Raw genomic sequence first — 25,995 nt, 5'->3', positions numbered from 1 at the left:
GTGTGCGCCTGTGAATAAGTATGCGTGTGTATCAGCCCGTGCGCCCTCAAATTTCGTGTGTGTGTGCGGGGGGGGGGGCACTGCTTCTTAGTGTTTAAGGTCCCACACCTGTTCAGACTGGGAGTCTATATGGGAGGTGGCTTAAGAAATGGCGGTGGTCAACGCACTGTACACGGACTTTCAGTACATGGAAAACAGCGGCACACTTTCGTACCAAATCATTGCTTACGAACTTGCTGTGGTAGCTGATTAGGTCCGCTGAGGCGCTTCTACGCTCGAAAACGTGGGTTATGACCAATTCACACGGAAAGCTGTCACTGCACTTATGCACAACCATCGTTTATATTAACAACGTTTGACAAGAACGTGCCCTGCCTTTGCTACAGGTGCTTAGCTAGTTCATTGGGCAACCATATGGAATTATGTGCTGATCATAAATTCAAAAATTCGTTATAACAATTCAAAAAATTCATCCAAAAATTTGTTATAACAACCTCGGCACGTTTCGTGGTGCGTGACCAGCCTTGTAATAAACATCCGCGACTGTGGATTAATTTGTTCCAGCTTCGACTACGCATTCAGTGTTTGCGGCACCATACGCGGAATAGCCAGACACAGACAATGCGAAAAGAAATTCCTCTGGAAAAAGGTGTGGCGATGCTCTCCCGCTAATGCCACCGAGGACGAAATAATTATTGTTTCTGGCCATTCCATGGTGCACTTTGTTTTCCGCAAGTTTTGCTTCACTATTTTTCGCCCACTGCAATCGCATTCCGTCAAAATACTCAAAGAACCCGAGGCTGGTAAATAATCTGCGTCGCTGTGCGACTGGCTGGGAGGAGAGTTGCCGTTTACAAGGAGTCATTCCGCGCCGAACGGCCGTCCGCCGTATGCGCCATAGCGTTTGCCTTTCGGCGCCGCCTTGGCGGGTTTCCCGCTCCTCCCCCCCCCCTCACCCCGGCCAGCGTTGCTCCCACAACGGCGGCGTAGATAAGCGAAGAGTTGCGTCACCGAACACCTGCGTGGACAGCTGCGGCGCCGCCACGCCGCCGCCAGTGCCTCCTCCTTCTCTCTTTCAACGTTGCTCCCTCTGTCTCATCGTCGTTCAAATGCGTTGCGTTGGTCGGGGGTCTTGGTCGCTGTGTGTGTTCTAGCGAACAGGCGCATATTCAATGGTGGTCACGCATGACACCGTGTTCGAAGTGACGCTCGGATTAAGGAATATTCATGGAGTGGCGGACACGGACAACGTGGGCCTGTTAACGGTGAGTGTACTGTTTTCGTAGGTAGTAATCATACAGCGCTAGCTGGGCGCCTGAAGCAGCTCTGCCGAAGTAGGCTGCCAGCCATTTACAACAGCATGCGTTCGCGGGCCTGTTGCAGATGCCCGATTAAACGTGTGACTTAACGAGTTCACACTGCTATGCGCGATGTTGTGTAAGTGCCTGCATCACTCATACAGTGAGTGATGTGATCACTTAACAAGGGCGGGATTAGTTGCTGATCGCACATTGTCTCTACATCGCACAAAGTGATTGATATTGTTTTAAGATGTGCTTTGGGCTACATCGTAATAACATTTCTAATAATACTCAAATGTACAACGTGCTTCTGTAGGTGTAAGCGTAAAAAAAGAAAGAAAAAGCAAAAATTATGTACAGAGGCGCACTGTACGAAATGGCTTTTTTTTTTTTGCTTAAAGACGGTATAGTTGGAGGTGCTGATATGCCGCGATGCTCCCAGCACGTGCGCCTCGGTCTTTTAAGCTATTTAGGACAAGTGCCACCAGCAACAGGGAAAGATCTAGCAGACTTCCAAAGGCGCGTTGTTGTGGCCATCGCCGTGCGTTGTTTTCCCTCGTTTCTGTTTGCTGTTTTCGTGCTTCGCTTTCATCTGCGATAATGTTCGGCGTTATAACAGAATCGAGAGAGTATACGTGACTGTTGGAGCTATGTGCTGTTGCTCTAGCATAAGCTATGGCTGCTGCAACGTAGTCGGCGTCCGCGCGCGTTGCCGCGTTCGAGCGCTCTTACTTGCGTGATTGTGTTTAACTGAGTATTTAGGCACGGGTTACGTTTGTAAATCCCGTAGTCAATAATCGCTAATAGCGTGCCCCTGATTGCCATCAGAGGATGGGCTTGGTTGTCGAAATATGCCAGACGCTTTTTCTGAAAGCAAGCTTTGAATTTTTTTTTAAAGAAGTACTTTAATACGTGCAAGGCAGTGCCTATCGCAGGCCCGCAACTCTTTAAAAACTGGACGAGCTATCACATCTTTTATCAAATTACAATGAATTAAGATGATTGAATTATAGATGACGAATTTCTGTGCTAGATTAGGTGCACAAAACACATGTTCGCAGCCCTACGTCTAGAAAGCAGGCAAATAGGAAGCACAGCGTCAAATTTGGATTAGATTCCATTGACGGAGCGTCTTGTGAGGGTAGAAAGAACGAGAAAATTGTTCATTTTTGATGCCCTTATAGAGGCAGTCAGAATTGCACTGATTGGTGACTTGTAATAATTCCTCAGATTGTTAGAGGCGTGATTAAAGTCAGTAAATCTTTTACTTTTTTTTTTTGCAGACCTCTTCGCTAGTGCCACGCCCAAGATCATTTGTTCTCATGTAAAAGAGAAAGCAGAGATGTCTTCACTGTTTGTACGTGAAGAGGTGAGTTTCTTGTGCATTTTGATTAATGTTACATGTTCTGAGCATTGTACTTTATGAATTGTTTTTCACACTGGCTCACTACCCTATAAGGAATTTGATTCTTAGGTGAGTTCAGGCTTTCGTAAGTGCCATTTTCGAGCTGTAGTTTTACACTTCACCTCATTTCTGGAATTTGCTGTATGCTGGAAAACTCTTATCTTTATCATACGAAATTATTAGAATGTATGGGTTGTATGCTTCGAGTTCAGTGTAATGTCAATTACACGCCATTTCGAAGGATACACACTAATCATTCTTTATATATGGTGCTGTAAGAACAGCACGAACATCCTTTTAAGAGAAGTCATATTTGCTCTTATTACAGGATGAGAGGGTGCCGCTGACGTCCTGCGTAGTCTACCCCCCGGCCCCAGTCTAGAGCAAGCCTACTTCCTGAACCTCCACTTGGATAACCAAAAAATCTTCCGTGTCAGTAATGACGAAGAAGGAGTGACAGCACTGATGAGTTGATTTTTTTTTCAACATTGTCTACGGCCGCAAGGCCTTTAACAACCACCGTGATTGAGCGGATTTTTCTCGGCGTGAATTTGGAGTTTATCAAAGAAGTTGTTCAGGCAGTACGACGCTGAAAATTTTAGTGTCACAATGCCTGAACAACTTTTTCTAGTGTGGTCATGGTAGATGAACAAACATTGTTATTTGTGTAAGTTATTTTGCTTAAATATAGCTGGACCATTCCATGCCAAACGTCCCAGCCACTTTGGCGACCATCTGAATTGTATTTGAAAAAAAAAGTGCTGACTTACTGCGTTGAAAACAGTGAACTGCTAGAATATTTCAGCGAGAAAAAAAGTTTTGTTCATGTGGCTGGCTTATAACTTACTGGCATAATGCCGTCTGTGTGCTGTTTGTGAAAAATTTCGTTTTAAAACTACCGCTTATTTTTTCTAAAGCAAATTCGGTCTACCTGTTAAGTAAATGTGCTTCTGTAAGGTATTTGAAGCTCAGTAGTAATAGTGCAATTTTTTAGCCACATTCGCTTCCAAGAATAAAGCCAAAATGTGTTATGTTTGCATTTTTTATTGCAATATTGCACTTTGTACGAATATCTGAGCAGTGAATATTTACTCCACAGAAGGTATATTTTGAGGAAAAAATATCTTTAGACCTCTCAAGCTGCTGAAATATACGAGAAAATATCACGAATTTCACAAAATTGTGATTTTTGTCCGTATTGAGATGCAATTTGCCCCATGTTGTGATACAATGAAAACTCATCATTATACCTAAATTGTAAGAAAATGAAATTCTTTCTGTAATAAAAATCTTATCGCAAAAAGGACAGGAAAGAGCGCTGTCAACTGAATTTTATTGAAGGTGCTACGAGCGTTTTTATACTGAGCACAAGACCAGGGCTCATCTGCAACAACACATGTGTGACCATGACAAAATAATTTTAACCGAGAAAAGAATACTCTTTTTCGGAAAAGATAAGTGAAGGTGTACTGCTGCATTGATCCTTGGCCTTCCTGATAAAATGAGAGATAAAATCTCTCATTTTTCTGCTTGCTTTTTTTTTCAAAAACCGTGTTTTATGAAACCTAGGACTACACTTACATTCTTTACGGTGTCCGGCCATGAGACTACTATAGCTCTTCTTAATATTTAAAGCATGCTGTCTTGCTTGATCATTGAAGCATTGCCCAGTTTGTCCTGTTTACTTTTCCACATGCTAGCGGTATCTTATACACATTAGATTGGCATTCAGTAAACCTATTCTAGTGACGAATGGTGCAAGATTGACTATTCCTGTTGCTGTAAGTACATGCACTTTTGAAAGCTTGCAAGGGGTGGAAAACAACAATGTCATATCTGCTGGCTCTTTTCCTGAAATTGTGAAACACCTTATGTACGTAGTACCGTGTGACATGCAAAGGTGATTGGTCATTCTCTTTTTCTTTTGGTCCTGCTTCCTTTAACTTTACTTTCTGCAGGAGAGTTTCACAAACAAGTGTGATGATGCTGTTGGGGTATTGGCTGGTGCTATCAGCCCAGGAGTGCTAAGAATCTTCTGCCTTTTGATAGTGGGCATTCAAAATTAGTAGAAAGAGGAATTGATACCACATGTACTCAGGCCACCCTTCAGAAGTCATGTTAGCACAAGGGTGAGGTCAGGTTTAAAAACCAGATTAAAAGACTAAAAGATGCTGGGTATCCCAACAGAATCATCACACCCGTTTGCAAAACCTTCCTGCAGAAAGTAAAGTTAGACAGGACCAACAAAAAACAATAACCAAATCCTTTGCATGTTATACCACATCATGTGTCTCACAATTAAAAAAACAGCCAGCAGATATGATATTAGAGTGTTGTTTTCCACCCCTTGCAAGCTTTCAAAAGTGTGTGTACTAAACAGCAACAGGAATAGTCAATCTTGCCCCATTCGTCACGAGAATAGGTTTACTTAATGCCAATTTAATGTTTGTAGAAGTATTTTTTATCAGGTAAACCAATGATCAGTGCATCACTACACGTTCACTTATCCTTTCCGAGAGGGAGTATTCTTTTCACAGTTAAAGATTATTTTGTAGTGCTCACACGTGTCGTCGCGCACGAACACGGTTATTGTACTCCGTATAAAAGCGCTCGTAGCACATTCATTAAATTCAGTTGACAGTCGGTGCTCTTTCCTGTCCTTTCTGTCTCTTCCGAAAGTTGTCGCGCTGTGACTAGCACACAACCACGATGAACCAACTCTCCCAAATTAAGCTCTTGTTACGTAACACGTAGACCGAGTTTCGTATGAAAAGAAGGAGCGGTGCTTTTAAAATAAAATTTTTCACATACAACACCTAGACGGCATTCCAGGAAGTTCAGAAGACAGCCACGTGACCAAATATTTTTCCTCTCCTAAATATTCCAGAAGTTCACTATTTTCAATGCAGCACGAGTTTTTCGAATACATTTGAGATGGTTGCCAAAATGGCTGGGACATTTGGCATAAAGTGACCCAGCTGTGTCATTAGCCATAATTATGCATTACCTCTCTTGTTTTTTGTGTGTTTTGACTCAGTTTTGTGTTCGTTTTTAGCTTATTGTGTTTCTGATCATTGTATTGGTTTCTTAAGTATTCGCTAAAGTTATATGTGCAAAAACCCATATATGTTTGCATGTACATCATTTCTCATAACCAATTGTTATACATCCAGGAATACAAAGCTTAATCCACTGTGATTATATACATTTGAAAACATTATCCATATATATTTTTGTGTGCATCACTTCTTGGGAACGATTGTGTACATGAAGGCGTATGTAGTGAAATCATGGTGATTGTATATATTTGAAAGAATCATAAGTATATATATGCTTGTATTTCATTCCTATTAACCGATTGTGTACATGAAGTAGTATTAAACTGGAAACCACTGGGATTGTAGATACTTGAAAGAATTATAGGGATATATTAGCGTATATTTCATTTGTAGTCTCTATGTACTTGAAGCAGTATACTAAACTGAAACCAGTGTAATTGTATGTTGCAAAGAATTGTCAATGAAGTGAAACTGAATAAATATAATAAACATTTGAGGTGTTGCATGTGTAGTGTACGTATACGTGAACGTATATCTGGTGAAAAAGTTGTGTGGCAGAAGAAAAGTTTGTTTCATTTGCCTATTAAATAAACGCAATATGCAAGGGCAGCAAGGCTTCATTTTCTGTAACGCGCATTATGCATATACTGTGAAGTATATATAGATCCAGCACAAGTTCATACACGATGGCACGCGTTTATATTTTTGCCCAGACGCAATGAATGGAGCTCGACAGGTGGCGCACCATTGATAATGAGGACCACTTTCTTCAAGTAGTGTGTAATCAGTGCATGCTGATATCTATTAGTGCATTCTAAAAGAATACTGGCACCCCTGCCATGGGCACTCAACACCCTTGTGCACCCTTCTCGCACCCTCCTCAGAGGGTGCTAAAAAAGTGATGGACATCGAAGGCACCCTTCCTTAAGGGTGTTTTTTTAACACCCTACAGTTTTTTTACATGTACACCCTATTCTAAGGGTGCATGAAAAAGCACCCTTTTTGGAAGGTGCTGAATTAACACCCTTAGGGTGTCGTCCACGGGACAAGCTCATTTACACCCTTCTGGGTGTAAAAATTTTTACTGTGTAAGAAGAAAGAAAAGTGGGTGGAAAAATGACTTGCCGTGAGCAGGAATCGAACCTACGACCTTCGAATAACGCGTTCGATGCTCTACCACTGAGCTGGCGGCATTCCGCCCAGCCACTTTATTGGGTATATATGTGAATTAAAACGTGGGCATGCCAGTCAGCGCCATCTGTAGCAATGGCGGCGAGTGTGGCACACTCTTTCTTATGAGCCTGTATGGCGTCACGTAGCACGTGAACTTACTACGAACTACCACGAGTTGCCAGCTCGACCAAGAAGAGGAAATGAACGTGGGCCGGACATGTAGCGCGTAGACAGGATAACCGCTGATGATTAAGGGTAACTAACTGGATTCCTAGAGAAGGCAAGCGGGTTACGGGGAGACAGTAGATTAGGTGGGCAAATGAGATTATGTAGTTTGCGGGTATAAATTGGCAGCAGCAAGCACAGGACCGAGTTGACTGGCGGAACATGGGAGAGGCCTTTGTCCTGCAGTGGACGTAATCAGGCTGCTGCTGCTGCTGCTGCTGCTGATGATGATGATGATGATGTCTGGGCGATCACATCTACTTTGTGACGTTACTTATCGTTTTATAGCCCGCGTTGTTCGAAATTTCCGGGGTCCTTTAACGGGTGCACCTCGTAACCATATCGTGCTTTCGGCATGTGAAAACCAGAGTGTATTATAATCAACTGGACGCGTGTCAGGTTATTAAGATTCTTGAATGCCTTTATCTCTCTCACTTTGAAATTACCCCATTCGTTTCGCCAGTCCTGGGTAACATACTGAATTTTCTGTTCACGCGTGCCTGATGTTTTCTGCGCTTTTATTTACTTCTTTCTTTCCCTTCCAGTCTCCATAGTGTAGTGTAATAAACTGAATAATTCTCGTTGACCTCCCTGCCTTTACTCTCTTTAATCGCACCCTGTCAAAACTCGTCAACATACCCACTTTTACTCTCTCTCTCTCTCCTACCTTTCTACCTTTCATCCTTCCGTTTCTCCTGTCTTACCACCTCCTTTCCTCACTAACTTATTTGCTTGCTTCCTCCTTTGACCGTTTCTTCCCTCCACCCTTCTTCCCCTCTCTTTTCTTTCTCCCTCCCTCACTACTTACCTTTCCTTTTTCTATCCTTGCTTCATTCCCTCCTCCCTTCCTGATTCCCCTTCCTTCTTCCCTCCTTCCTTTATTTCAACCGTCTTGTCTTATTCATTCCTTCTTTTTTCCCTCCTTCCCTCTTTTCTTTCTTTCTTTCTCTCTACTTCCTTGATACATTTCCTCCACCTGCTCACATTAAACACTCCGCAGATCATAAGTCTGACGGTACCAGAGACTTCTGAAGCAACCGTCGCAGCGTACACACTGTGCGACAACGGGGACGATTTGCTTTTCGTGCTTGTGCGTCAGTAATTGCAATAAACACATTAAAGACTTCTTAATAATAAACTGCATGTAGACGAAATGATTCGTCAGGGATAGCAGTCAAAAGGTGGTCATATAGACGACTCAAAGTGTTATAACAAAAAAGAGAGACGTTCAAGCAAGCTTCGCAATTGATTGTACTGTGCACTTTACTGTTTTACTCTTGGATCTGCACCCTGCTGCTTCTTCTGTACAGCCTGGAAATGTGCAAAAGAAGCGCCGTAGGAGGATATATTAACTGGAAGCTAAGCAGGGGCGGAGGGCATGGGAAAGAAAATACGTCACGCGCAGCTCGTTATCTAATAATTTATTTATTTTTTTAGATATTACCTACGTCGCAGTTTCGGCAGTACGTAGGAAGGGAACAAAAACAATCAGTACAATGGAATGCTAGCAAAACATACGAACAGAGAAACAAAAATTGCCGTGACATTTATCAAGACTTAAGTATGCATCACGAAATACATTTCTAATACACGTTGTGTTACATGTAGTGTACACGTGTGTGTGTCTTTGTAAATGTCCCGTTTTTGTTGACCTGATAAATCAGTCTACGTAATCATGAACCTACTCGCCCAAGTAACAATATTAGAGAATAACTAACATGCCAAAATCTGACTCAGTAAAGCGCGCACTTTGCGTGCTCTAACCACGGCATGATTATGTGGCGCACTGTAGTGAAGGGCTCGCAAAATTTCGGCCATCTGGTGTTCTTTCACGTGTACTGATATTTCACATCACACAAGCCACTACCACTTCGCCTCCAACGTAAAGCGACCACCATGGCCGAGATCGGAACCGGGACCATACACAGGACCAACAGCGCAGCACGGTAACCCCCGTACCACCGCGGAGGACGACTCCTTAGGGCTGTTGACAGGGTTTAGCACCTTGGTTGGCGACTAAGTTATTTCATTACGTAGAATAAAAGGAAGGGTCGCCACAGACTCTCGGGAAACTGCGAACCATTCTCATAATTTTGCGCGCTTTTGTATCTTAGCAATCCTGGCCCATCTGGAACATCACAAGGGATCCGTACAAACCGGCGTTGGAATAAGACACACATAATAGCAGCTGCAGCAGTACTTTCTGTCCCTACCGGCCAGGTTACGATGATACGTTAACAAAACACCCGCTTCTTTCCCATGTCCTCTAAGGACCTGAACTTCAACCGCAAAGCGAAAAGAAAAAGGAGCTCGGAATAATGATCGAGAAAATGGTCACATTTGCAACGCAATTACGCTGTCATCGCGTGCCTGATTCGCGCAATATTTCTTTCATTAAACTGAACACTACTTTCTGGGTTTCCATTAATGTCTCTATAATAAGGGCACGCCATCTGGGGCTAATTTACATAGCAATATGTAGTAGGGCCATCCATGTATTCCTCCGTTCTTTGCTTCAGTTGTTACAAAAAGAAAACAAATTTAACTGAGAGCCCTAAGAGCGACAGTTAGAGATGTGGAATAGTGCCGATTTACGAGGGCAGCAGTGATGTTCCAGCAAGATGCAGTGCCATGTGGACGGAAGAGCGTCACTAAGCACGCCAAATACCACTCATTTCTCGCGGACTATAACACTGGCGACCATGACAGTGACATCTCTTGGGACAACGAGATGGCTACTCAATTTCCAGAGTGGAAGAGGCTGTACTTACAAATAAAGAACAAAAGCGAATGCAGCAAGAGAGTCGTTAAAGCAGGTGGCACGCGAGATCGCAATAAGTGAACTATGTGCGAGGCGGGGAGGGGGAGGGGAGGAAATGGCATTTAAGAAAATGTGGACCTTGGGCAGCAAAACGAGATATTCGCGTGCAGAGAACGAATTGATTGCAATGGACAAATTTGGAACAGCCGCTAGAGATTACCCTGCTCCCCTGAGATGTATGATACTAAACTAATGCGAAGGATACGTTCACTTGGTCGTACAAATTATTTAAACTAGTTAATGGCTTCATGCTCCGTTAGTTATTCTCGTTGTACTCTTATAGTTTGCACATCATGTACCCCATGACGGTAAAATTTGGCCTGGGCCTGACCAGGGCGTAATTTTTGTTGATACGGCCTCATCAAGTTTGAGGCCCACGGGATGGCTTTCAACGTTCCCAAAGTAGAGTACCCAGTACATACTCTAAATCACTAACCACGTTTTCTAAACAGATTACAAACCGGCTGCTTCTGAATAAATAGTGGCGTGCGCGGTGATCTGTCAAGTCACCAAAGTCGTGTTGGTTACATTTTTACTTATTGCTCTAAATAGTTAAAGGAGGTAATACTTGCACTAAATGGTACATTTGAATTAGGCGAGTCTCTTGAGTATATTTCAAACAGAGAAATGATAGAAGTTGCAGTAAGTGACTAGCACAAGCAGTCAAACATCTCGAAATGTTTTCGTTATTTTCAAGTTTAACGATACTCGTCGGGTATATTAAAAAATGCGCCACTTCGCAGAAGGTTCGTTTAGTAAACATGCGCGATGAAGCGTTAAGGAGTGCGTCTATGAGGAATCGTCATAAGCGTAGTATCGGACGATATGAAAACTTCCCTTCTTATTGTGATACCAACTATACGGATAATTTCGACGCGATTTTGGGGTCACCTATGACGTTGAATGGAATGAGAAAAAAAAACTCTATTTCAGTCCTGCAGCAAGCGCTTAGCGGGTAGCGGTCGTCTCCCACGTAGGGACCGACAGGGAGTACCTGGCGGCCGCTTCGTGGGCCTGCTGGACGGCCCATTGCTGGTCGGCGAGGAGTGAGCTCCCGAGGGACCTCTCCCACTTGTTTGAGGTAGAGTCGGGAGGAGTTTTTCTACACTCCCAGAGCATGTGTGCGAGTGTCGCCGTGTGTCCACATGATGGGCATGTGTCACTGGGGTATGCATCGGGATAATAAACGCGAATCGTGGCAAGGTTTGGGTCCGCGTGTGTCTGTAATAGGCGTAGGGTTAATACCTGAGGTCTGTTAAGTTGACTACCTCGTCATTTTCCGTATGAAGTTCTGGTCGATAACGTCCCCCCACGCATTGTATTTCTACCCGCGATTAAAAGCTCGCGAGCGCTGCTGACAACGCTGTTGCAACCCAGATGAAGTGCACCGGCCATCTCCGTCGCATGGTAGGAGCATGCTATTGCATCACCCCGCGTGGACCCGAAGCGCGAGCCGTGAGAAAGTGTGCGTGTGCCACTTCTCGTTTAGTCCTTGGAATGTCCGCTGGAGGGCGGTTCTTCTATATGCGGAATATATGATGAAAAGATGCTTGATGGTGGTACTTGGAGTGTTGACTAGACGGACGAACGGACACTCAGACAGATCCATAAACAGACGCACGGATGGTGCACGGACGGATGGACGTGTACACAGACGCAGGCGCGCATGCATGGACGAACGCAAGGACGGACGCACTGATGGACGTGTGGACGCACGAACAGACAGCATGCAGAGACGGGCAAATGGACGCACGGACGGTCACACAGACGGACGCATGGACGGACGGAAGCAAGAACAAATGGACGGACGGATGCTTCGCCCCACTCGCCATCATTCACCCCGTGGATATGCTGCCGTTTTTGTTTTTCGGAAACACTCCACGTCACCACGCTCACTTGAATACGAAAGAAGGTTTGTTCGGTTCTGTGCTAACTGTTTGGCTGTGTAGAGGCTGAGCTTCATATTGCCTCGGCTATTGCATTTGTACAAGTTCTCATCCGATTAACTACAACTTAGAAGCAGGCGTCTATCACTGGAGGTGTTTGTTTCCAACTTCTATGCAGTTTTGGTTTGTTTCTTTCGTACTGTAAGTTCTTCGTGTAAGGTGAGCGGGAACGTGGACGCGACAAGATACAAATAAATGCCGACGCGCATGCGCTGCTCCGTGCGCGCATGTGCACTGCTAATGATGACAATCATTATCAGCACACGTTCACGATTACTTTCAGTCATTACACTAGGCGTGCTGATTCCACAAACTTGATATTGTTCCTTTTCAGCCATTTGTAAAATTTACTAAGTATAGTTCATTGTTTCAAGCGTCGTAGACATTTAGAACAGCTTGGATGGTCCTTTGCAGGACAAACCGCATGAGCAATTTGTGGAAGAATTGCTTAACTACGTTTTACGATACCTTCAAAATACACCGTATAGGTCTGCTCGATTCGGCTGCACTTTCTTCACGTAGCCTTCGCGAAAGTGTCGTGCGAGTGCCGCACCAGTTCCTACAGTGTCAGTGCGGCACGGCACTCGCGGTTTCGGTGCGGCGGTCAGATAGAAGGAAAAAGTGTAGCCACATTACTTACCTATAGCCCTACTTGCACGAGACGAGAACTCACGGGGAAGCTAGCCCTGAAGTACCGATGAACTCGGGCAGCACGACGTTAATTTGAGTGCAGAAGTGCAGGCGAGGCGACCTGTACTCCCCAAATCGAGACCAAAGTGCCCCACTCTCGAGCTAGTGCAGAAAGTGCAGTAAAATTGAATATACCTTACGACTGCTTGTTGTTTCATCTGCCAAGGGACGCACTCTCCCTCACCCCTAAATATCACATACTTATCTCTCTCTCTCTCTCTCTCTCTCTCTCTCTCTATTATATATATATATATATAATCAAAAGCACTAAGTATGTACGTTCAATATGGGGCTCAGTAAGTTGACTAACAATGGGTACCTTTAAAGAAAATGAACACAAAAATAAATAAAACAAGAATAAAGAAATAGTTTCTCCATATCTTCTTTCACAAAGGCTACGATGTGTTCTCTTCTGCTCTAGGTCATACTAAATAAAAATTGGCAGATCCCACGTAAAGTGGGAATCGATGATATGCGAAGCACGAATGAGAAATGTTGATATGTCCCCTAAAATCACCACAACGTTATGAGGTGGAGGTAAATTATCACGTACATGATTTCCGTGTCATGATTATCCTGTTTGAATGTTTCTTTTACCTTCGTCATCTATTCACGTCACGTGATGCCAAATTTAGTATCTGCAGGAGCTAGCGAAACGGCCGCGAGCAAGCTATAAGAGTGGTATGTTGTCATGTTCTTACATGACACGCGTCTCATGATTATAATGTTTGCACCAGTCATATACCTTCGTCATTCATTGACGTCACGTAACACCGAATTCGGTATATGTGGGGCTAGCGAAACGGCCGCTAGCGCATCATCGAGGGCCGAATATACTCCAATGCAGCGTCCGTCGGCGCGGCCCGACGGCAACCGGCGCGAAATGCGACATGCTGCATCGCACACCGATGCATTACACAGACAACACTGCGTCTCCCTCTTTTCGTGATGGAAGTACACCGGACGCGCTGAAACGCGCATGCGTCAAAGCAACGCAACGTGGCATGCGCCTGCGATGTATGACAGGACCGGCACCTGGCGTGACCATGCCGGCGTGACGCGACGAAATGAATGCCGGCGAGCACGCGCACTGCGTCCCGTCTAAATGTATTGGCGCCTTGACTATGGCATGTAGTCATGTTCCCACATGGCACGCATCTCATGATTGTCATGTTTCCACCAGTCACATATCTTCGTCATCTACTGGCGTCACGTAATACCAAATTAGGTATATGTGAAGCTAGCGAAACGGCCGCGAGCGCATCATTAGTGTGGCATGTAGTCGTGTCGTTACATGACACGCATGTCGTGATTATGATGTTTGGATGTGTCATTTACTTAAGTCGTCCGTTCGCGATGCGTAATACCGAGTTTGGTACATGTTAAGCTAGCGAAACAGCCGCGAGTGCATCATTAGCTTAGCATGTAGTCATGTTGTTACATGACACGTATCTCATGTTTATCATGTTCGTACCAGTATCATACCTTCGTCATCCATTCAGGTCCCGTAATACCAAATTTGGTATAAGCAAAGCTAGCGAAACAGCCGTAAGCGCATCATGAGGGGACATGTAATCATGTTGTTACACGACACGCATCTCATGATTAACATGTTTGCACCAGTCACATACCTTCGTCATCCATTCATGTACTATAATACCAAATTCGGTATATGTGACGCTAGCTAAACGGCTGCGAGTGCATCATGAGCGTGGCATGTAGTCATGCTGTTACATGACACGCCGGTCATGATTCTCATGTTATGGTCTGTCACTTGTGTTCACCATGCAATCATGTAATACCACACCGGTTTTGCAACATGCCATGTGAACGAAACCCCTGCAAGAACTGCAGGACCAAGAAATGTAAATCATGACATTCATGACATACATCTCATGATTTTCATGTTAGGAATTGTAAAATATATTCTTCATACAGTCATGGTAGGCCATACCAAGTTTGGTATCGATGCCATTATCGAAACGGCCAGGAGAGCTAAAAGTCGTAGGCGGCCAGATAGATAGATAGATAGATTTGATTGATATGTGGGGTTTAACGTCCCAAAACCACCATATGATTATGAGAGACGCCGTAGTGGAGGGCTCCGGAAATTTTGACCACCTGGGGTTCTTTAACGTGCACCCAAATCTGAGCACACGGGCCTACAACATTTCCGCCTCCATCGGAAATGCAGCCGCCGCAGCCGGGATTTGAACCCGCGCCCTGCGGGTCAGCAGCCGAGTACCTTAGCCACTAGACCACCGCGGCGGGGCATAGATAGATAGATAGCTAGATAGATAGATAGATAGATAGATAGATAGATAGATAGATAGATAGATAGATAGATAGATAGATACGCTCAAAGTTTCCGAAGTTCGCTTAGAAATGCTTCGCATTTAAAAAATAGCATAGTCAATGCCGTAGGGCTTCACTACGCTGCAGGTAAAGACGGTTTCAAGATTGCAAGCGTTGTGCCCCCAAAAAAACTTCCAGTTACCTCATTTACCAGCTCGTAACTTCGAAACCTAAAGTACGTTTTGTATGTTTTTTAACGTTTTTTTCAAGGGTAAGGAAAGTCTCTTAGTAGTTTTTCAGATAAACGGAAAGTGCGAAATGTTAAAGGCAATCTCTTATAGTTTTTATGCAGCCCAAGATAACATTTATTTAAATATACTTTGCCAAATGTTAGAAGAAAGGTGTAGAAAATGAGCGGGATATTTTTTAACGCTCTTCTTACCTACATACATTAGCGAATTTAACTGTAAATCCTTCCACACGTGCAATAGGACGCGGTTTTAAGCTCTCCCATAGTAGAGTACCCTGTACTCTAAATCGTTACCCATTTTTTTCTAAACACACTAAAGTGCTGAGGCCCACGTGACGGCTTTAAGCTCTCCCATAGTAGAGTACCAAGTGCTCTAAATCATTACCTACTTTTTCTAAACACACAAAAGATCTTGGATTCAGGGGTGGCACACAGCTCTCCCACAGTAGACCACCTAGTGCTCTAAATCGTTAACTACTTTTTCTAAACACACACTACCAACTGGTACTTTCCACGGCCTGGTACAAACTGTGGGTCACAGCTACTACAATATTGCCTACCCACGAACCGAAGCACGAGCCGAGATAGAGCCGGGCGTTGGCGATGCTGCTCGCTGCAGGCACATCTTCTTCTTCACAGCTGCAGTATTTGCAGCTATCTGCAGCACTCTTCGGCTTGTCGAGCAGCATCGGAGATAGATGGACACTCGGAAGCATCAGGACGGTAGGTAAGTAGGGTATCGATTGTATGGGAAGGCTCGCGTCCCTAAAGAAGAAAGAAGGGTGAAAATCCCGTGGTGGTTTGTATTGCAGTGTTATATGCGAATGTGACGTATGGGAGAACACGGTCCCAGTTGCTATGATCAGATGCCACGTACATTGAGAGCATATCAACCAGCGTGCGGTTAAACCGTTCCGTTAGCCCGTTAATCTGCGGGTGGTAAGCTGTCGTTTTTCGATGAATGAAGTGGCATTCCGAAAGCAGAGTTTCGACGACCTCGGAGAGGAAAGCGCGGCCTCTGCACTAAGGAGCTCTCGAGGTGCGCCATGTCGAAGGATAAAGCGACGTAAAATGAAAGAGGTGATCTCCTGAGCTGTAGTGCTCGGCAAAGTGGCTGTTTCGGCGTAGCGTGTCAGGTGGTCAACCACCACTGTAATCCACCGATTACCATCTGCATGGTGTCAATGGAAGGGGGCCGTAGAGGTCAACGCCGACGCGATAAAATGGCTCGGCAGGGCATGGAAGTGGCTGCAATGCGCCAGTCGCACGTGGCGGTGTTGATTTGCGTCGCTGGCAGTCAGGACAGCATTGCACGAATTTGCGTACAAAATTGTACATTACGCGCCAGTAATAGCGATGGCGAAGGCGTTCATATGTTTTGAACACACCGGCGTGGCCGCATTGCGGATCGTCGTGAAGAGAGGCACATACTTGCGATCATGCGTGGAATGACCAGTAGCCACCGGCGGCCATCGGGAGCGTAGTTGCGTCGATGAAGAAGTGGATTGCGGATGGCGAAATCGGAAGCTTGACGTCGGAGGGATCGAGATACTCGAAGGTTGGGCGTGCCAAATATTCGAGAAGAGATGCGATCCACGGGTCATGACGTTGTTGGGTGGCAATAGAGTCGAGATTTAGCGATGACAGGGTCTGGAGGCAAGTGTTTCTGCACGTCGGATTTGGTGGTAAAGGTGAGCGGGACAGGGCATCAGCGTCAGAGTGTTTGCGTCCGCAGCGGTATACGACGCGAATGTCGTACTCCTGGATGCGGAGTGCCCATCGCGCAAGGCGGCCAGAAGGGTCTTTCAACGTGCAGAGCCAGCAAAGCACGTGGTGATCAGTTACTAGATCGAACTGGCGGCCGTATAAGTACAGCCGGAACTTTCCGAGCGCCCACACCACAGCCAAACACTCTTTTTTTGTCACGCTGTAATTTGTTTCGGCTTTCGTCAGAGTGTAGCTAGCGTAGGCTACAACGTATTCTAAATAGCAGTGCTTTCGTTGAGCGAGGACAGCGCCTAGCCCTACGTCGCTGGCGTCGGTGTGCACTTCGGTAGGAGCCGTCGGGTCCAAGTGGCAAAGATTAGGTGGGGAGGTGAGCAGACGGAGCAGAGTAGTGAAGGCGACGTCGCATGCAGGGGACCAGGAGGAGAGGTTCACGTCACGGCGAAGAAGCTGGGCTAATGGTGACATGATAGATGCAAAATTTCGAACAAAGGGCCGGAAATAGGAGCATAGGCCTACAAAACTGCGAAGTTCTTTCAGGGTCGTCAGCTTGGGAAATTCTGCGACTGCGCGAAGTTCCAGTGGGTCAGGTACTTGGACACGCCGTGCTTGGACACGATGTGGCCTAGGATGACGAGCTCGCGTGCATCGAAGCGGCATTTTTTCAGGTTAAGCTGCAGGCCAGCGTTGGTCAGACAAGTCAAAACGTGCCTGAGGCGAAGCAGGTGCGTAGGAAAGTCATAGGAGAAAACCACGACATCGTCGAGGTAACATAGGCACATATTCCACTTGAGGCCACGTAGCGTATTATCCATATTACGTTCAAACGTGGCAGGCGCGTTACAAAGCCCAAAGGGCATGACGTTAAACTCGTATAGTCCGTCTGGTGTAATAAATGCAGCTTTTTGGCAATCGGCTTTAGTCATTGCGACTTGCTAGTAGCCAGACCGAAAATCTAGCGATGAGAATTATTCCGCTTCGTGAAGGGTGTCAATGGCGTCATCAATGTGCGGCAAAGGATAGACGTCCTTGCGGGTTATCTTATTCAAGCGACGATAGTAAACGCAAAATCGGATAGATCTCTCTTTCTTACGCACCAGGACGACAGGAGACGCCCAGGGACTGTTAGATGGTCGAATGATGTCTCTACGAAGCATATCTTCGACTTGATTGTCGATGACGCGGCGCTCTTCAGCGGAGACACGGTATGGTCTTTGACGCAGTGGCTGATGTAGGCCGGTGTCAGCATGATGTTTGACTTGTGACGTGCGGCCCAGTTGAGGTTGCGACACATCGAAAGAACTCCTGAACTCATGCAGAAGATCCAGCAGGTCGGCATGTTCAGTGGGAGTGAGGGTGTCGGCAATGGCGCTGGAAAACGTATCATTTGACGACTCCCCGAGTGCCGACAGTGCTTTTGAGTGGTCGCAGTAGTCATCCGGGACATCAACCAAAGACGAAAGGTCGAGATCCTGCACGCGGCCGAGACATTCCCCCGCAAGCAAAGTGACAGGTGTGGCAAAGCGAATTGCTTGCGAACATATTGCTTCTTTCGGCGGCAAGGTCGATTGTTGCGAAAGGCAGCGACAGAGCTCGACGACTTTTGAAGATATCGGAAGACATACAAAGGACTGTAGCGTCAGTGTAGGCGTTGCATGAAACGGGACCAAGTACGAAATTTCCAGGTAGAATATCGGTATCTTCAAGAACGAGCAACTTCGGCGGCTGATGACGAGCGTCAAGTAATGGGACATCACACAAGGGTGAAAACTCAACTTCGGCGCGTGCGCAGTCGATGACGGGATTATGGCGGTATAGGAAGTTCCACCCGAGGATGACGTCATGCGAACAGACAGAGAGAACAATAAACTCCACGATATAAAGAATGCCTTCAATGGACACTCTTGCAGTGCAGGCTGCGAGAGGCGTTACTTGCTGTGCGCTCGCGGTGTGAAGCGACAGTCCCAAAAGCGGCGTCGTGACTTTGCGTAATAAACGGCAGAGATTAGCGGCAATAACAGAAACAGCGGCGCCGGTGTCCACAAGGGCGAAAGTACAATAACCTTCAACAGTTACTGCGACCACGTTAGCAGGAGAGGAGCGAGGGCCTAGACAGTCAGAAAATGGCGCAGTTCGTGCCTCTGGAACTGCGGTGCTTAGTTTTCTTGGCCGGAGGGTCCGGGCCGGCGACGGATGGGGGAAGGCGATCGCCGACGAGGAGAGGGTGCGCGCTGCGGCTGGAAGTCAAGGTGGTCAGTAGGGGCATAGCGAGTTGACGAGAGCGGCCCGTATTGGACGAAGGATTGGCTGCCGGGTTGCGACGACCGGGCATAATTGCCGTACGTCTGAGGTCGACGGCGGCAGTAGCGGGCAACGTGTGCGGGAGTGAAGCAGGCATAGCATACTGGTCGGTTATCGGGCGTCCTCTAAGGATTGGCGACTGGTGGTGCCGCTCAAGGTGCAGTATAAGCAGCCGGGTGTTCGGGCTCGGAGCGCGTGTTGTAGGGCGGTTGCGGAAGCTACGCACAGCGTCTGCATATGTGAACGGCGCGGCTACGGGCTGCATCTTTTGCGAACAGGCGACAGGAGGAGCCACAGGGTGCGCTGCATACGTTATAGGGGCGCGGCCACAGGCTGAACGGCTGGCGGATAGGCGATAAGAGCGCCTACCAGCTGTGCAACACGCGGGCAGTGAACACGGCTAGATAGAGGTGGCTCGTAGTGCGCAAGGGAAACAGCTTGTGCAACCTCTTCCGAAATAGCAGTGCAAAGCGGGGCAGGTAGACCGGTGGTGGTCTCGTGAGTAAATGGCAATAGGGAAAGTTAGCGGGCGACTTCCTCACGGACAAAGGCTCGGACTTGCTGAAGCAACGGCGAATTGTCAGGCATGGTGTCGAAACTGGACAGCGACTCACCACCACGCTGAGGCTGCCGAGTCAAAGTGCGTTGCTTCTTCAACTCGCCGTGGCTCTGACACAAGCTGACGACTTCGGAAACTGTGCTCGGATCCCTAGCCAATAAATAGCATTTGAAATGTGCCGTCGTCGATGCCCTTCAGGATGTGTTTGACCTTGTCCGACTCGGGCATGGTGTCATTCGCGCGTCGACAAAGGTCGACGACAGCGTCAATATAGCTGGTAAAATTTTCCGCAGTATGCTGAGAGCGGACGCGCAAGCGCTGTTCTGCTCGCTGCTTGCGGACAGCCGGCCGACCGAACACTTCAGCACATGACGTCTTGAAGAGGCTCCTTGTGGAGATGTGTTTGTGGTTGTTAAACCACTATTCCGCGACGCCAGTGAGTTAAATTTGACGTGGCCCAGCTTGTCGGCTTCATCCCAGTTATTATTGACACTCACCAGCTCGTAGTGCTCGAGCCAGTCTTCCACGTCGGTCCCATCCGCACCGCTGAAGACCTTCGGGGCCCGTAGCCTAGGATGGCCAGGGCAGTTGAACTGGGGTGAGGGCGCTGATGGAGTGGCGTTGTCAGTCATGACGGGCGGTAGCGCGCGGCTTCGCAGCTCCAGGGTGTAGCGACGGGGATAAACAGCACCCTCCACCAAATGTGAAGAGGTTTATTTGTCGTTCAAGACAGCGGCGAGACAGCGTGAAAAACCGTCCAGAGATCGGCACAGCAACGAAGCAAAGCACGAGCCGAGAGAAAGCCGGGCGTTGGCGATGCTGCTCAGTGCAGGCATATATTCTGCACATACTAAATAGGTTCCCATTAACAAGCGATACTCTACGTGTAATGTCTAAAAATTCTATTTTAGGTATGGTTTCATTAAATGTTTGGCGTTTCTATAAAAAGTTTCTTGAGTGTTTGTAGTGATTCTTACAGCGCGAGTTGAAATGTTTTGCCTTAAATAAACCTGTCTCTGTACCGCAGGTTGCTGCTATTCTGTCGGGGTGGCGGGGCTAGTCAAGCTGCAGATATTGCAGCTTTTATCCTGCTATCCTCACCATGTTATGATACTTTTCCTCTTTTCTGATCGATCTTTGTTCAAACTGTATATATTATTTATGTATCGAATGTGGTAAAATAAACCAAATCTCAAAATATCAAACCTATACTATTCAGGCACATCGGTGGACGAAACCGGAAGTCATCAAGGATCTGTGTTTGTAAACAGTGAAAGGGTCTATAGTGCGCTACAATGGTACAAGAACACTTTGGGAAAGGTGAATATTCAATAGTTAGGCCTCCCAACAGCCCGAACAACTCTACTGGTTCACAGTTTACCCATAACTCAGCCCACAGCTTCGGAGATAAATTTTAAACGCTCTTTGAAGCGCACTTATAAACTTTCCGTTGACCCCGTGTCCGGGCTCTCCGACCGGCGATTGATCGTTCCTGGACCCACCTAATAACTTCCGGCGTAGTCCCATCATCCGCTTAGGACAAAGGAGCGATATACGGGCTAACGAGATTACGGAATGAGAGAAGGGCGTGTCCTCGGGTAGGAAGTAGAAGAGGAAGTGCGACAACGCCGAACATCTCAGGTCACGCCGGTGTACAAGAGACGTAAATGAGCTCTTCTATAGGCAGCGGGGCAGGCTATACGCAAGATAGGCCGATTTGTTTTCATTGCCACTTACAGTGGCAGCTGACCGGAAATGCGGTTGGGACAGGGGACAAAACGTAGACGTCACATGGTGCGTCCGCTTACCACAAACAGTCGCAGACAAAAGAGACGTATGATTTAATGAAGATGCCAAGTCTGCACCCGATACTGTTATACCTTCGGAGCGGCTGTTGCGCAATCGTTCAATGAACATGGTTGCAGGTATCCGTACGTTTTCGTCTCCATGGAGGCCGAGCTATACTATACTTCTGTGTTTATTCTGCGAAGTAGTATTCTCAGTTTCATCATTATTCTACCATTGATCTGGTCTAACGTTTGTTTTGCTTTGTTTTTGAGATGATAAGAAACAAGGCGTTCAAGATTTGAAGTGAGCTCGGCTACCTACAACCACTACTAAGCTCTAAACAAAGACACTGTCACAAAAGTGAGCCTAAACTATGTCACTTGAATCAGATGTATAGGTTAGCACCCTGAGCAGTACTTCTAACTCTACTAAACCCCCTATTACCAGTCGAACCACTTTTTGTCCTTTTTGAAAGACGATAGTCTTTCTTGGGGACCTTCGACGCAAAACTTTTGGTCTGTCTGTCTGTACATTTGTCTGTTTGTCCATTCTTAACAGCATCGGGTATTTGAAACGGCTGACCCCATCCGCAGCGCCCACCTATGTTGCTCAAGTTTCAGCGTTCATACTTGTCCAATTGTCGATTAAAAAGCAATAATTGCGCGAGTCTGGGGCACCATAACAACACGTATACATTCTGCATGTGCGCCTTTTACTAGAAAAGGCATACATCAGTAATGTTAAGGACCAGTGCGCTTATCACGCTGCGCTGACCAACCAACGCTTGCACGGAAAGGCGCGTGTTTCCAACGCTTTGCTAAAACGAGACGGTGGTGGCACCTACCCGTCGTCTTGCGTTCTACACCTTATCACCTCTGAGGCGGGCGCGTACACCCGTCTCAGAGCCACGCGCTCTGTTTTTGAAAAAAAAAAAAAGAAAAACTGCCAGATGGCGCTCATGTCTCACGTGTGACGTGACTTGATGCGCTCGTTCACCTGAGCTGCACGCTCGAGGCACTCTAACGCAGCGCCTCCAGAATACCATTCACCGATTTTCTTCAGCAGAACATCAAATAAAGGTTTTGTTCACTCCCTCCACACGCAAGACGTCTTTCGACGAAATTTGCAGAATAAATGCAGATACGGGACAATTTTTTGTGTTCCTCTTTGTCCCATATCAACTTTTACTCCTTCTTTGTGTTCCTATTTTTTCAACATAAGCTTTTACTCCTTTTTTATGCTCCTATCTCTTCGAAATTCAGTTCCTCAGAAAAGAAAAACACGATAAAACCTCTGTTTTTGCGAGAATACAAGGAAACAATAAAGTAAGAAACTCATCCAGTTGGCCCCAGCACACAGGTTCAACGTACCGCAAACAGATATCTCACAAAGATAAGCTTCTTAAAAGTATGTTACATACGTCTTCGTAATAGTGGCCGCGAGAGCACTTCGCTTCTAGTGTGGTAGAAATGTCATTGACCGCGAAAGTTCTTACGAGCAAGTTTGTTACTCCTAGACAGAAGAACATTCAGTGTAATGAATATAATAGTTCTACGGCCAACCGCGGTCGTTGAAAAAAGATCGCTTGTCGCTTCGAAGAAGTTCCATGAAGACTCAAACATTTTGTCGATATACTAACGTCCACGATGCTGTTGCCTTCCTCCTGATCCTCAAAGCATAAGTGTAGTATTCTGATTGTATGTTTGATGTTGCGTATAAATATTTGTCTTGGTGTGTTTTCCTGGGGTGTGTGCCAAGCCATGCAGAATATTGCATTGGAGCGTGTACGTGTAAAATCATTTCGCCTATTTATATTCGTGCTTCACTACTTGCGTACATATGAACTTATTTGACTGATGTGTTATTCCATGCGGTGTTCCATTGTATTGCCTTTCCCCATACTATGCATTTGACTGCGTAAGATTTCGCGCCCTATCACTATTTTTTACAACATATTTTCTCTGCTAAGCGAGAGAGTAGCCGACGTCTTTATATAGGTGTAGGATAGGAGAGGTTGGTATGCCAACTTTACCTATCCATCTTTTCAATAAAAAAAAGCTCCTTAGGAGATGGTAGTGCGAGGGCGAAATCAGAAACAACTGGAGGCACATTGACAATGACAAATCGATAGTTCTTTTCATCATCACAATCATCATCATCATCATCATCATCATCATTACGTTGACTGCGCCTACTGCAGGGCAAAGGCCTCTTTTATATTCATCATGTGTGGACAAATGAACATAAATAAGCGAACAAATAGAAAGAAAGAAAGAAAGAAAGAAAGAAAGAAAGACAGAAAGAAAGAAAGAAAGAAAGAAAGAAAGAAAGAAAGAAAGAAAGAAAGAAAGAAAGAAAGAAAGAAAGAAAGAAAGGAAGGAAGGAAGATTTGAAGCCTACATCTAGTCGAGACTGTTCGCGCTTTTGCGAGAGCAGGTGGTCCTGCGAATCGCCAAATTTCTCCGTTGCCCGTTTACTCTTCTCGTAGTCCTATCACTCCAGCACATTCTCAGCCCCATCGACACGGACTCCACGCGGTGCGCAGGCCCTTGAGCGAGTGCACCGACCTTCACGTCGAGGCAGGTGCGACGTGCCCTCCATGGGCAAACAGAGAGAGAGTGTGCCGACACTTATCCGGACAGTTCACCGTCCTCGAAATCTTCTTCAAGTACCGATTTTCTCATTCTCGTTTGGCAATTCCATTCCCGAACACGCCTGCAAGCGTCCCTCATTCGCAGGATGCGCGGGGAAAAGTGAGCCCTAAACGAATTATCCGATTTGAACTCTTGCGAACGTGCCTGACTTAGTCAAGCTTGCCTTGCCACTGTGAAATGGCGCACGCGTTTTCAAGAAATTTGAGCCTGAGCGACTCTCAAAGCTGTTCTACTTTGCGCGTATCCAATGAACTCCAGTTCGAGATGATTCGAAAACTTCGCGCACTGGGGTTCTCCCTTTTCGTATTTCCTCTCTCTATTATCTATGTTCAAAACATTTCTGTTGTAACATAAGAACAGTGTTGTACTCGTTCCTCTAAAACAGGAACAAAAGCTCGTTCCTCGGTCATTCGTATACTTGTGAACGTGGAACGAGTTTTCGTTACAAATTCTTGTAAGTCGAAAGTAAGTTGTTGTAGTTACATTTTGGAAAATGGAACCTGTCGTTATGTTAGCGTTACATTTGAATTTTCAATAAAAATAAATTCTGAGTAACACTGACGCGAAATGATGTGGGCAATTCAAAGCTCACATCAAGCTACATATATTGTACCTGTCTTACTTCGGGGACCGTAGGTTGTATGTACGCAAAAAGAATCTAAGTTAACACTCCTAGATGAATATGTTCAGAGAGATTGGCCATACTAAAAATACCTCTAACTGCAACTTTCGTGCTCGTCAAGTTGAAGTCCCGCACACGTGGCACTTTCCAAGTCGGTATGTGTAGACGGTTTCGTCAGAGCCTGCCAGTCTCCAGCAACATTGTGCGTTCACCGAAAAATCACCCCTGAAAACTTCCGGTATAGCTTGTTTTGCGTGGTTTTAGCGTTTGTTGTTGGCCATGGCTGCTCGTGTTCCGATGTGTTTGTGTATAACATTATTCCGGTGAAGCGCTGGCAACTCGAGCACAGCTGTGTCAAGTCAAGATGAAGTCTAAATGCCTGAATCAATTTTATATATGCTAGTCAAAACGTTGTTTTCTGACCAACGACGATAGAAAGAGCGCCTGCATTGCAGCAAACACGCGAAAAAACTTCATTCCCACTAAGAGCACATAAGTTTGTTCCGCCCACTTCACCAAAGGCAATGTAAAGCTCAGCGCAGACTAATGGCACAGAGGCAATACTCAGACGTTAGACTAGTCGAAGCCTCCCCCGGTTACCGGGAAGACATCATTCACTGTCGTCTTCTTCCACCCGTAACGTATAAGTGAACAGACGCCTGAAATGGGTAACAAGACGTGAAAGCTAACAGGGAAAATTCACCGCAAAGATGTTTATTTTATATTTTGAGCGATATCGATGATATGTACTGTTCGATACAACACGAAACACAAAGCATTCGCGCTTAACATTATTCGCCGCACAGTGTACATCGGTGTACATCGTGGTGGCCAAGTTTCGTCGTCGTTGCATTTGATTTTTTTTTTGAAAGCGACGCAGGCGCCTGATCTTTCATCTGCGCGAGCAAATGACTCATCGCCTGTATTTCTGCTGCTAATGAACATCGCCGCAGTCTACCTCATTTATCTTTTGGATGTCGACATGAACTGTAGGTTTAGGTTGGTTCAACTGGAAAGTTTGATTCACGAATAGCTTACTCGCGAGTAAACCATAATAGTTCGCGTGATCCGGCAGCTGTGTTTGACGTCATCACATCAGTACATTTCGTAATTCCCCAGTCACTTCGGATCGCGAGCAATTTCGATCACCACCGGTCTCTTCGAAAAGTGCACCTTGGTGT

General features: G+C 46.0%; 1 long non-coding RNA gene across 1 annotated transcript; it reads left to right on the top strand.

The window, feature by feature from the left end:
- Positions 1-1,123: 1,123 nt before the first annotated feature.
- LOC142766930 (uncharacterized) lies at positions 1,124-3,184 on the top strand. The gene is made up of 3 exons (XR_012884668.1): positions 1,124-1,265; positions 2,585-2,670; positions 3,035-3,184. It is a non-coding gene; the product is annotated as an uncharacterized LOC142766930 (long non-coding RNA).
- The last annotated feature ends 22,811 nt before the right edge of the window (positions 3,185-25,995 follow it).

Source organism: Rhipicephalus microplus, chromosome 7 (genome assembly GCF_043290135.1).
Source record: "Rhipicephalus microplus isolate Deutch F79 chromosome 7, USDA_Rmic, whole genome shotgun sequence".
Lineage (NCBI taxonomy): Eukaryota > Metazoa > Arthropoda > Arachnida > Ixodida > Ixodidae > Rhipicephalus > Rhipicephalus microplus.
This window is presented reverse-complemented; position numbering and strand designations above follow the sequence as displayed.